At 40.2% G+C, this 13,658-nt stretch overlaps 1 protein-coding gene across 1 annotated transcript in view; it reads right to left on the bottom strand.

Moving 5' to 3' along the window:
• The window catches only part of LOC139992782 (methanethiol oxidase), a 312,253-nt gene that overhangs the window by 9,712 nt on the left and 288,883 nt on the right, over positions 1–13,658 (bottom strand). The window lies entirely within an intron of this gene.

Genomic DNA, 13,658 nt, shown 5'->3' with positions numbered 1-13,658 from the left:
CTCAAATCCATAAATATTATTCGTTCAAATCATATTAGTTCCCAAGTGTTTATTTTCTATGAGCATCTCCATGTTCCAGTTCGACGAATTGGTTGTTTACTTAGAACATAATATGCTTACTACTACAATCATATCCTTTCCAAGAATTTGACGACTTTTTTGCACGCTCGACTTACCGAGGCCCTTCCTTCTGCTCACTCCTTACTGACCGTAATTTGGTAGACAAATCGCGACATAGGATGTTATTCTTGTGTCGACAATCGGAGCGATTAAATGTGTTATTAAACATACCACAATTTTTTAAGGTAAATGTTGACAAAAGGGGACCAAGATCCAATGATCTGGTCATATGTTGTCAAGAACGCTTTCCTGAGTAACATCCAGAAGGTTTTAGTCACCGCTCGTTATTCTTGAAATGGTTATTAACAAAAATATACTACTACTATATATATTGCATTTTGCCTACACATAAATACATACACGTGAGAGTTTTTATTTTAAAGGAAACATTACACGCGTTGCTCACTCGTTTGTGAAAATCCAATCCAACCCAATACTAATTCCACATGTGAGCAAAGGGGGTTTAATTTTTGACCAAAAAACTTTTACTTAAAAATTTCTCACTCGTTTGCTTCGTTCACGTGAGGGATTGGTATTGAGTTGGACAAGGATTTTACGAATGAGTGGAGTGAGCGAACGACGTTCTTTACGTATGTGTATATATATATATACACACACACTATTTTTTAAAAATCTTTTTTTTGTCCTTTACAAAATATATCAAGGTCAAGGTCATTGGGTCTGTATCTCCTTTTGTCAACATTTATCGATCTCTTTTTGTGTTCATAATTCGTGGTAGATAAGCTTCAGCATTTCGAAGCTCTTCTCATACTTGTTCACTATTTTAAATAATCACAAGTCATAAATACACCGAGATCGTGTGAGAATTTGCGACGCAACAACACATGCAAACATAAAAAATCTTCAACATTTAACCTTAAATCTTAAGCTTAAATTAAAAACCTATCTGATTCATTTTCCTGTGCCCCGTGATAGACTCGCGTGATTATCCCTTTTTCTTCGCCCTCCTTCTAATGAAATAAACTTAAACGAGCGTAACGAATGGCGAGATTTACTATCCGGATGTGAGGGGGATGAAAGCAAAGAAAAAGATGAAGAAAAAGAAGAAACGGAAGGATATACTCGTATAACGCGGGATGGGAAGACCGGATTACGTTCGATGCGCGGAACAAGCCGGCCGTAATGAATCCGCAGTAGTTGCACGCGTTTTAAGTCAGACACCGTAATATTCCTACGCGGCCAGAAGCACGGTTTAACCGAAAGTTACGGTACAATCGAGTAGGTGTGTGCTGGATGTGAGTTATTACCGACTTGTTCCAGATCAAGTGTATCGCCAATTCGAGCTAGAGCTTTCTCACGTCTGCGTTACTCGAAAATTTTGTCGGAATTATAGTAAAGATAGGTAATATCCGGGCATCGGCTGTTCGGGCTCCCGTAATAAACCGAACGGCTCTTCTCTCGTAAAAATTATATTTGTCGAACGAGCTTGGCGTTCTAAGTGATTTTAAGCTTTTCCTCTTTATTTTAGACTGTTTGACGTCTGCTGTGCAAAATTTTTTGATTAATCTTGCTATTTCTTCAAATTCTTTTCGACAAAATTATATTTTTCTAATGTGAGAAATATCTTCACATGTAGTTTCCATAAAATCTGAGAAGGATCTTATTGGTATGCGTGATCTTTTGATTCGAAGTTTCATATTTATGATCGTATAATTATTTGCATAATTGTTTTGAAAATTGATCATCAGTTGATTAGTCACGATGTCATATAAAACGTCACTGAAAGCACACAATATAGGAATTGAAACTATATGATGCGGAAAAACTAACGTTTGATGTATCGCGGCTGAAAGTATTAAGATATTCTAGCTTGTGACGTATGAGCGTGGCGGAAAGTTTGATCGATCGTCTCTCGGAGGCGATACGTTACAGGGAATTAACAATTACGCGATACTTTGCGACAAGCGCAAAAAAGTATCGCGATTAATCAAGTTCTCGCTTTATAAAATGCTCGCGCGTTCGAGAACTGGAACCTCAACCGACCATCATTTTCATAATCGCGCGTTTCTCTTGCAATCAGGAAGAGGGAAAAAGCGATAAATCACACTCTAACAAAATTTATTCTTACTTTCGTTGATCTTTAACAAAATACGAATTAAAGGAAGTTCGTTTTCCTAGTCGGAACGAAGTTCGGTACGAAAAATAATTTCGAATTAGAAATGTTCATCGTAACGAGAACTCTATCGTGTTCTGCTCGCGGTTCTCTTTTTTTCAACAGAAAAACCCTTTGAAAGTACCGAGAAACAGTTTGCGAAACGTTCATGGAAAATTAGGCGGAAGTAACGGGCCTAAACCCTCGTTTCCACATAAAAAGATATCGAGTTTGGTTTCTCGTTTCTTTCTTCCTTTTTCCCTCTTTGCGATTTTTTCTTTGTTTTTCTTATTCATTTTATTGTAATTTCACAATTTGTTTGCTGAAACGCGATATCGCGAATAATGCTGCTCGTTATGTTGGTTTGTCGGTTGTTGACTCGCGTATTCGTTTGCTTTGATGTAACAGACTTTTATGGGCAGAGCCGGTGCATGGGGGGCGGGGCAGGATACACGCAATAATTAAGAGTGCATAAACAAAAACAAACACAGCTGAGTGTAATGTGATTTCTTTTAATTGCTCCGTTTGCATCCACTGCGTTATTAGTGGGATGTTGTTCACGACATGGTTGTTTCATCTTGTTCGAGAGGTTGTCACTAGGGGTGGAATCAATTTCAGTCAAATCAATTTCGAAGAACATTTCATCTAGAAAGTATTTGTATATATTTAGAAAGTATTAAGCATTTTCATAAGTACAACTTGGAACGACTTCGAAAATTTGTAGTATTTGAAATTTACATTTTGAAATTTACGTTTGAAAACGTTTGAAATTTATTAATATCGAAATGAGAGGCAATTGTCTTGATTATATCGGTAAAATTTCACACGAATTTCGAACATACAGGTTTTAATAATTCCTTAATGATCATTCGTATTTTCCGTAAGTGTTTGAACTATTTCAATACTTATGAACGAAGTCGTAGCCATACAGCAGGTATTTTTTTTTTATAGAGAAATGTTTCCAGAAAAATTCACGATAGAGGAGAATTCCCGTATGTCTATATATCATTTCCACAATTTTTTTAGTGGACTTATGAAAAAATTATCAACTCGATCGAAGTCGGTGAGAATTCGAAATTTTGCCAACGAGGAACCTCTCATAAATTAACAAGTCCTACGTCTCATCACACCTAAAAACGCAGCGCTACCACTTTTTTGTCCTCCGGGAAAATGTAAGTTTCATCTTACGTAAACTATGTAAAATCTATAAAGTTTTTTAAAAAAGGAAAAAAAAAGAAAAAAGAAAGCAGGAGAAGAAGGAACTAAGGGGAGAAAAAAAAAAAAAAAAAAAGGAAAGGAGAAATCAGACTCTGAAACGTAACTCCACGGCAGTCGAAGGATCCGATTATCCTCGGCAAGCTACTTTTCAACGTGTTCGTGAATTTCAAAAGATCATTTGAAGAATCTCAAAAAGCGCTCGAATCTTTTCCGCGAAATTCTCCGAATCTGGAAAGCTGCTCCGTGTAATTCGGTCGCCTTCGAAACTTGTGAAAGAGAGATCGGATTAATCATTCTTATCGTCGACGGTTTGAAGCCTTGGACATCGTTCGTAACCACGAACGAAGATAAAGCTCTCGGTCGATTGTTCCTTTAAACCCTCTAATTCCGATGCACGTTTCCCCACGTGCTCGTTGTTTAAGCTCGATTGCCTCGCTGGCAATCGTTTGCGAGTCCTTTCTTGTCAATGGGCCGAGGAAAATCACCGAGGGAAGGAAAGGCGGCAAACCGGTTGATAGCTCTTCACCGTGGCAACTTGCATGGTCAATTCTCCTCGTCTCGTTACCTTTGTGAAACGCAGAAATAGAGATTCAGCCACTTCACGGACGCCCTGCGTTCGCGCTTCTCGTCCTGATTTTCGGGAGAGATTTGTCTTCGATGAATCTGCGCGAAGAATCATTGCTTCATGAGGGAGTGGTTCAAAGATAGAATAGGGGAAATGAAGTGTACGAGAAGTATCTTCTCGGATTGAAATCTCTCCAAGTCTTTGAGGGATACGGATTTTGCTTCGTTGCTCTTCCATTTTATTGCTCGACTGATACGTAAAAATTTCAGACCTGAAAGTTATGAAATGCGAGGTGACTTTTTAGTTTTACGCGTGCGCCATTGTTTCACTGCTATCGGTACTTCTGGATTATTGCAAATATTGGACTGATTCTTTTTTATTTTGTGAGAGAAATGATTTTTTATTAATTACTAATGACAGAAATATGTTTCCTAGGGTAGTTTTATAAAGAACGCATAGTGTACTAGAAACTAGCTTTACTGAAAATGAAAATATATCTCTTCATGGTGATTGAGTGATTTTCACGATCCATCGAGTGAAAATAATAAAGAGATGAAAATACACGTGTGCAGAGATAAATGACGATTAATAATTTTACTATAAAATTTCTAAAGTTGTACATTCATTATATTATCAAATATAGTTGTACTGTTATAGTTTCTCGAGTCTGATTACGATCCAACATTCCTGCACTAATCGTATCACAAACAAATCCTCCATTATTACCACGTTGTATCCCGAGACATCGAACCTCGGAAACCGATACTTCCACTTGGATCAACGCAAATCCTTCCAAACAAACTCTCTATCTCTTTCTCCTCCTAACTAAACGTGCTTCGCACGACAGAAAACCTGCGACACGTAAATCGCATCTCAATCGAGATTAAGCTGAGAAATCTCAACTATAGTCGTTTGCGGTAATCAACCATCGCGGCCGGTAATCAGTTGCGATGTTATCGATGTCAGTTCCTCTAAGCAGGCACGTGAATCGAGATCGTCTCGGGAGTCCATGTACTCGTAGGAATAACGTGGCAGGTCAGCTACTAGAAGGCCGCGCACAGAGTCTGTATGCTCGGTCGTGCGCCATGTAACACGCAGAACATTCTGTACCAGATCCGTTCGATCAATCCGATGTGAAAGGTATTTCCAAGCACCAGGTCCCTATGTATCCTTTTACGTTGATTCTGGCCGGCGTGTACACCGGCCACCGCCTTCTAAAGCTGAGTAGAAAAGCGGCGCGATAGAGTGATAACGCGGATGAAAGAAAGTGGCTGTTCCATTTCGCCGGATCCGACGTTATTGGAACGAGCCTGTTAAAAAAGGTTGTTAAAGATGAGGAACGGGGCAACGTTCGCCGACTGCAGTCACAGGCTCTTTTCTTTTCCAAGAGATTAATGGAGCCGCGAAATCGTTGCGCTGCTGATATTGAGCTATTAATGGGAGAAGGGTTCTTCTTTGCTTGCAGTACGAGTTTATTAGAGAACGATGCGGTATAAGCATATTGACTTCGTGCGTTTGAGGTTTGGATTAACCCATTTACGTGCCAATTTTATACATTGTCGAACAAATTTATGTATCCTTTCTTCTTTATCTGGCCAGTCTTCGATTTTATTTGAAAGTACTCTTTCTTATATATCAAAGAATTCATATAGAATTTGAATTTGTCGCGTTTGGGTTCGAGTCTATTTGAAAGTACTGCTCCTTGTTCTCGAAATACCTATGGAACCAATCACTATTCGAACCTACTTGCGACGTGTTTCAGTTCATCACTCGACCCGACTAGTGCTGTATAGCGTTTCGAAGGTGATTCTAGTTTGGAAACTAAACAAGGACGATTTAGATAGAAGGGGTTTGACGATGAGATGCCTAAGAGATTAAGTAGCGAAGGGTGCAGTACTCGATACTAGCTGGTTACGTTTAAGCGCTGCTTTAGATGAAGAGGGTGTTTAGAAGGGTTAATTTGATCGCCTTTTAGTGAAATACTATACAATGGATGTTGGAAGTATTCGAACATTTATTATAGAAAACTGTTATGTGTATATTGTGTGTACTCTATACAATATTTTGGAATTTCATTGGCGCTATTCAAATTTTACAATGTTTCTTATAACATGGAGGATATATTCATAAAAAGTTTCTACAAGTATTCAACTACTTTTGTGAGTCACTACATATACATTACATGTATAAAATATAATATTAATGTAGTATCGCGGACAAATAGCATAAGAAATATGGGGTGAACCATAAACAATGTCGCGAGAAAGTCTAAGTGCTGACAGGCCCATCAATGTGTCGTCGGTCCTTCAGTCTAATAGTTATGTGGAAAAAAGGTCTACGTGACCATGGCCACGGACGGTTGCGGAACACGTATGTGGGGAGGGGGCTATGAGAAAATACAAAGGGATGCTTAAGGGAGAAAGGCGAATTAACAGTTAGTGTGAATTGAGAAGTCAGAGTGTTGTCAACGTTGTCGCGGAGTGAGACCCGCGTGAAAGAGAGCGTTGGAACCGTGGTGACGAGAGTTGTAAATTAACTATTTAGTTGTTTTAATTATAGAACATTATTGTATTTAGTTCACATTAAATAACCATCGTTTTCTGTTTAATCCATGTTAAATAAATAATAAATAAAATCGTACATTAATATTAATATATAATTATATAAAATTCGCATGATGTCCTAATTCGATTGTTAGTTATTGTATATCTTATGGATAGTATTAGAATTCTGTGAAGCGAACTTCGCTCATTGAATCTAATACCCGATTTTTCAATATACTATATTAAATTCGATCCCATCACTAGCAACGACTATCGTTATTTGTAGCATCTCTACTTCGAACGATTGCAAACCGACCAAAACAATATTTACGAGCATGCGGGCCGATAACTGATACGAAGTTACAGGTACGAATGATATTTCTTGCCCGTGTCGGGCAGCCGTAATTGTTTGCTGGGCCGGTCGACGAATTATTGAACTCTCGCAAGCAAGAGAGTCAGCCAGTGTTGCCAAACTGCAACACATTGATAGCGACGCGTAATCTGTTCCTGTTTACAGAAATTTATTGGCGCGAAATCCGGTGCCAACTATGCAGCGACGCCTCGTTCTGTCTCTATGGCCGAGTGGTGTTAATGTTCTCCAAAGTACCATGCGCGCGTTATTAAAACGCGGCCAGTTTTCGGCCGGTCAACTGCCACTGTCACGCTGAAAACTGCTCGATCGAACTCTTTCAACTGAGCGTGCCTCGCGGATATTTGGAATTTTGTCAAAATTGATGAAGATCATTGCGTTAAAGAATTTTTAAATTGCAATGAAATACGCCAAGTTTCAAGGTTCTTACTCTATTTTGCAACTAAACTCTTAACTCTCATTTGTTTAATTGGGAACAGTATTAAATGACATTTAATATAACGTCTAATATTTGACAATTTTATAAATCACGAATTCGGAGCAAAGATGTTTGAAAAAATTTTGAAAGTCATCAACTAATTCTGTTAAAATGTCCTTAGATTTGGAACGGAGATCAGGGTAGGATGTCGGTTGTTTAATCTCATACGTATCCTACGCAAGCATGCCACAAAAGAGACACGCAAGCATGCAATGTAGGGGCGTTGCACATGCCCTTAATTTGGGAAACCAGCCCTACATCCTAACTTCCACATCCCAACTTTAGGTATTCTCGCGGGTTTGTGATACGTAGTAATCGCTATTGAGAAGCAAGAAACAACTGCATGTCTTCGAACTTGCTAATTAAAACCGTGAATTCTCTTGTTCGTGTACAATGAAACTAACCCGTGTCACTCAAGCCAGAAATTTCTCAGATATCCCAAAGTCATTAGTAACTATGACCTATTTAACGTTATTGATTAAAATTACCGAAAAATCGAGTTCAGATTGCGGTACACGCAACATCGATCGCAAGAGAGTTTACTTTAACCAGAAGGCTAAAAAAAAGAATGAAAAATACGAGAAAGAATTGACTAAAATCGATATTTTATTAGTAGAGTAATTTTCACCAAATTTTCTGCAATTTAAATATTTGAATAGTACACGGAATAGAGGATTTTACAAAGGTGGATTTTATAAAGAAAGCTTTCCTCGTAAGTCAAGGAGAGAACCTGGCTTGCATACTGGACGATAATACGCGGAGTACCTTCTTTCCTCGAAATCCTATGCTCTGAAGAAGGGAAACGTGAAGATTAGTGCGCGTCTCGTGCTGTTCTTAAATGCAACGTGCCGCGGATAGCCAGCAAGATTCAACGTGGAAACCACGATAACGAAAGCTTTATACAGTCAGTAGGTTCACGTTTGGACGCTGAGAAATAATTTATGTTGTATCCGTGCAAAATGTTTGCGGATTCCATAACTTCTTTCCTTCTAGACTTCCATATTTTCCTTGAGAATCGTGGCCGTCATAAATTTCTGACTTGCCACCTCTCTTAATTGCAGTTAATACCGTAATTTATTACTAAAGAATTTTTATTATCTCGATCCTTGAACGTATATACATCTTCGCTCATAATTATATAGATATTTCGCTCCATTTCTATCGACAATAAATTATGAATGACACATGAGCTTTGAAAATCTATTTAAAACTATCTCGATATTCGAACGAATCGATCGCTTTACAATGAGCGATCGAGCCACGAGAGGCAGAGAACCATCGCCATTTTATTAAATTCTTCGAGCAGAAATATTAGATGGAATTATAGACGTACATTAGAATTTCTACAAAATTTTATCTTAACGTTTACATTTGTGACTATTTAAAAATGATAAACGGGAAGAATGATTTTAAGCGAACGAAGAATTTCTTTGGTAAGGTGCTGGAGAAGTTTGAATCTATTCGGTAGTTCTTCTTGCGAGTATCTTTTTTGTTTCCTAAAGTATTCATGAAGGGTTTAAATCTGTCGTGTTCAGGTTCGACTCTGCTCGAAAGTTTCCCCTTTTTTCAAGATACAGAGTTCGAATCTAGACGGTGAATGTTCAAACTTATCTGCGACGTGCTAATGAGCGGGGTTGTATCGCATTTCGTATAAGCTGCATACACGAAACCTAACTCATCGACGATCCTTTCAACCTGAATCGTCCGAATCTCCGTCGAAAATCTCGAGGTTCGTGCTTCCACGTAAACCTCCTGTGAACGTTTAACACCGTTGGCTCGTTTCAGCCGGAGAATTCCCCGGATTCTCTGGCGAACGTGGGATCTCCTGTCACGATGCCCTCAAAGATCGTATCGCGTCGGTAAGGGCTGCGTGGCAGCTGACCCGACGACAACGAGAGCATTCTTGCACCGTTGCACCCGAGCCAGTCGGTGCTCGAGCGCGTCAAGTAGAAGTGGTCTGCGCGTAACCCGTCCGCGCCTTGGTTCGCAGTGAAAACGGAGCGCATGCGTCGGTCGGGAGACGCCAGGCCGCAGATTCATTTCGCGCCGCGACGCCAAGCGGCTCCGCATCCGTGTAAACGCGGCTGGTCCATGTGCGTTCGACGTCGGCGCGTGCACGCCGACCAGGACAATCAGTGTGAGACGCGTGTCAAAGTATCGTGTACCTTCGCGCGTGTTCTTCAACGATCTTCGATCGTAATCTTCGTCGACTGCATCATCGAGTGATTAATCGAGTGGATACTTTGATAGAGCAAAAAGGAATTACCGTAAGAACGACGTTGTTCTAGGCTGCTCTTTCAGATGAATTGAGAGGTAAACGGGGACGAATGACGCGACAGACGAGCGACGATCACGCCTTGTGGATCGCGATGATCGTCAGCAGCAAGGATCCACGTGTGATCAAGCGTGGGTTTCAACGCGGTTGCACCAGTCGAGCATTCGACGCGACACTAGTCCAACCTCGTTTCTGAGGATCTTGTGGAGAAATCCGCGAGATTTTTCGCCTTGCAACTGTGGGTTCCTTTACGTGACTTGTATCGGCGATCTGTCCGCGGGATCTCACGTGTGATTTATCGTCCGAGTTCTCGTGGATTCTCCCATCTCGATTCTTTGGTTCGTAGCTGATTTCCAGGTGTTGGATCCTGTACGGCAGAGGCAGTGCGTTATCCGCGAGGGAATTTATCGTGCTACGGACGATTAACTTGACGCGGTGGGAGTATACGTCGCGAGTGGATGCTTCTCGTTGAACGTCTGATTCTCTGGTGAAACTCGGTTCTCGCAATCGTCACGCGTGAATCTCTGCTTGATCCACGATAGTCTTTGTGTTATATATGTCTGGTAATAGTGACTGTAGATGCTACAGTGAAGTTCGAATCGTGTACTCGGAGACCGGAACGAGTTGCATAACAGGGTCTCTGCTTGAGTGTATATATATATAAATATATAAGTATATATATAAAGGAAGATATCGTGCGAAGAGAAAGTGCACGAGAAAGGAAGCAAAAAAAAAAAAAAAAAAAAGGAAAGGGTGGAGAAGAAAGACGTAGCTGGAGTTTTGAGCCGATTTAACCAGCTCTGTCCGCTATCACGATTTTTCTCTCCGGTGTGTGCACCAGGGGAACGCTTCTACCAACAAAACGATCGACGGTGAGAACGAGTGAACGAGGTGTTAAAAATGCTGTGTCGTTGGCTCGCCGTCCTGATACTCGCTGCATTTCTCCTGGTTATCGAAGGGATCGCGGTCACTCAAGGTACGTGCAACCGAACCATCTCAAAAATTTGCGGAACGTGCACGAACGTTGCTCGACTCGCTTCTTCGAATTCGCTCCTTCGAATTCGCTCCTTCGAATTCACTTGGAGCATCTGTGTAAGAGCTCTCGTAGGTTCTTCAGAATGCATTCGCGTGCATGGCCCAGGCTTCCGAACGTTCAACGGCCAGTTTCAGAAGATTCTAGTGGAGTATGGTCGCTGATTCGGTATTCGCGCCCGTATGCACCGATCGCTCTTGTGGGTGCATTAACAAAGTGCGTGACAAGTGTTGCAGAATGGAACGTAAAAGTGTGAGAACGTTTTGATTTTGCGGTCGAAAAGAGATTCCGTTTTGTATTGTACGCATGAGTCACCTCTTAAACCCTGATGAGTTTGGAATGGTTCAAATATCGGAAGTTTTAATATCTGCATATGTTTCTTGAAAGCATTTATTTGTCGGACAGTTGTATCAATCGCAGAATTGGGTTGTGTGAAGTTATAATTACTTGTACTGTTTACTTTAACTGGTACATATTCTATGCAGAATAAAAATACATCTATTCTATTAGATCTAGATAATCTCTTAATGCATGTTAACGGGAACAGTAAGTGTAGATTCCATAAAGCTGCGTTCGAGGAATTTTTGAATTCTAGAACTTTTAATTCCTATAAATCTAAAGTAATGAAATCAATTAATCAGTAGGAATGTACTTACATTGAGCCATATGAAAATTACTTAAATTAGTACGCGTAGCTTAAAAAACTACGCACGACCAAAGTTACATTTGGCTAAAGGATATTTCATGTACATCGACTTAATGCAGTGATAGGTATATAATACTCAAGCTACTTTTATTACGATAATACGCAAAAATCAATGTCACTACTTCCAAACAGTCATCGTGTCGTTAATTCTCAAACAATTTTCCTCGAAGTATCACAATTCACGCTATCTACGCCGCTAACGACTTTAACTTCCAGGGAGAGTACGACGTAAGTCGCATCTACCGATAACCCCGAGCCATAAAAGACGGTACAATTAATTTCGACGCCTTAACAACTCGGTACACGCGGGCGCCGCATTAAGACGCATCATTCACTTCAATGTTTCTTCTTCTCCCTCTCTCTTTCTCTCTGTGTCGCGTAATGTGACTGCTTGCGGACTCAAGTGTCTCAGGGAGTAGTTTATGAAGCACTTTGGAAGGCAGGCGCACGGAGCTCAAGTTTCGAAACCAGAAATTTCGTTTGCCATTCTGCTCGATAATTCCGCCTACACGCGTGTTCTTCGCGTGAATTCGACCAATGTAACGGCAGCGCGCGCTTCACCGACGCGAGTTACTCGCTGTTCCATGAACTAATGGCGAGAAAAACGTGGCTAACAAACAGTGGCAAGCCGCACGGTGGAATGCTAATGAACAGCACACGATGGACGCGTTTACAAATTAAGCAAGACGTCAACGAGAAACGTTGCACGGAGCGCCGATGCTAATTGAATAATTAAAAGTCACTGCGGTCGCACGTCCGTCCACTGGAAAATGCAATGTCTGTGGCAACAGTGATACGCGGTGGCAAAGCAAATAATCACCGGCCGTAATTGTGCAATCAGAGGAACGCGACTGCTCAAGTGGCCACGGCGAAACATTACGCGGGGAAACTCAGATGCGTCGGAAATAACACCTCCAGCCGAATCTCGATAAAATATGGAAACCACTCATCGACCTATACTCATTCACATACATGGTATTTCAACACTTACCGTAGAAAATCTCAACTGCATATTTGTACAAAATATATCGTAGTTTCCACGTATTATACATTTCGCGTAGGCAGCCGTGTCTCATTTTAGCGCTAACAAAATTACAAAATGTTTTACACGACACGTACAATGTATTTATAAAAGTTTTCTGTAAGTGTGGGCATACTTTCAAGAGTCACTATATGAAGTTATTAGCGATGAAGACTGAATACGCTGTGGGGACTAGATGTTGTTACAGAATAACGTGTCTTTTGGAAAGGAGAATATTTTTGAAATTTGTTAGCAATCTGTCAGAATGACTATTAGATTTTTGTAAATTCCTCAACGAATAATACAACACGTTCAATAATTCATAAATAATTTCGCGTATGAGAGGACATAGCATAATGTGTTCGCGATTGGAATTTCAGATTAGGGATAAAAGTATATACGCGTCCACTATGAAAAATAATTCCGAGCTAAACTCAAAAATGTCACCTCCAAACATTTCAATATTTTTATAATTATATATAACAAATTAAATCAGTCGAAATTAATCTCGAACATCACGATTCGAATTCAGTATCCAAAGCGATCGTTTTTAATCCTAATTATATATTTAAAACAATTATTCATACCGTATACAAATTCTTTTTTACCAAACAAACATATGCTGCGTCAAACATCTTGTAATTTCTATACACAGTTTCGAATAGGTTGTCAATTTTTCCCATACGATCTTCATATTCGTGTTTCATTACAGTGCTAATGAAATTTCAAAATGTTTTACGTAGCACACACGATATACGCACAAAAGTTTTCTACGCTAAGTGCTTAAATACATCCGTAAGCTACTGTACGTGTACTTAATACGACGTTAAACCTATTAAAGAAAAGAAAGAACGAAGTGAAGAAACGAAATGTAAAAATTTTCGGAAAGTGTCCGGACTGACAAAAGATCGTACCATTGAATTCCTAAAGCGTTCGACAAAGTCAGCATGCATTAAAATGCAAGTTTCAGCCGGATGAAATCTAGAAATCGATGAACGTGCTACGAGCGTGGGTGCGAGCTTACAAATGGTTGGATCTTTAGACGATAACCAACTTTCAACGCGGCATGAGGTAAAGCTCATTCATCATCGTGTACTTCGGCGCGGCGCATTGTCCGCATCACGTGCACGCGCTCCGGGAACATTAAATCGATTCTCGTTCACGCGTGATTTACCGCGGCGAATTGAATCGTAAAGAGGCTTGCGTGCTTACGATT

Source organism: Bombus fervidus, chromosome 12 (genome assembly GCF_041682495.2).
Source record: "Bombus fervidus isolate BK054 chromosome 12, iyBomFerv1, whole genome shotgun sequence".
NCBI lineage: Eukaryota > Metazoa > Arthropoda > Insecta > Hymenoptera > Apidae > Bombus > Bombus fervidus.
The sequence above is the reverse complement of the archived record's forward strand: the minus strand, read 5'-3'. Positions and strand labels throughout refer to the sequence as shown.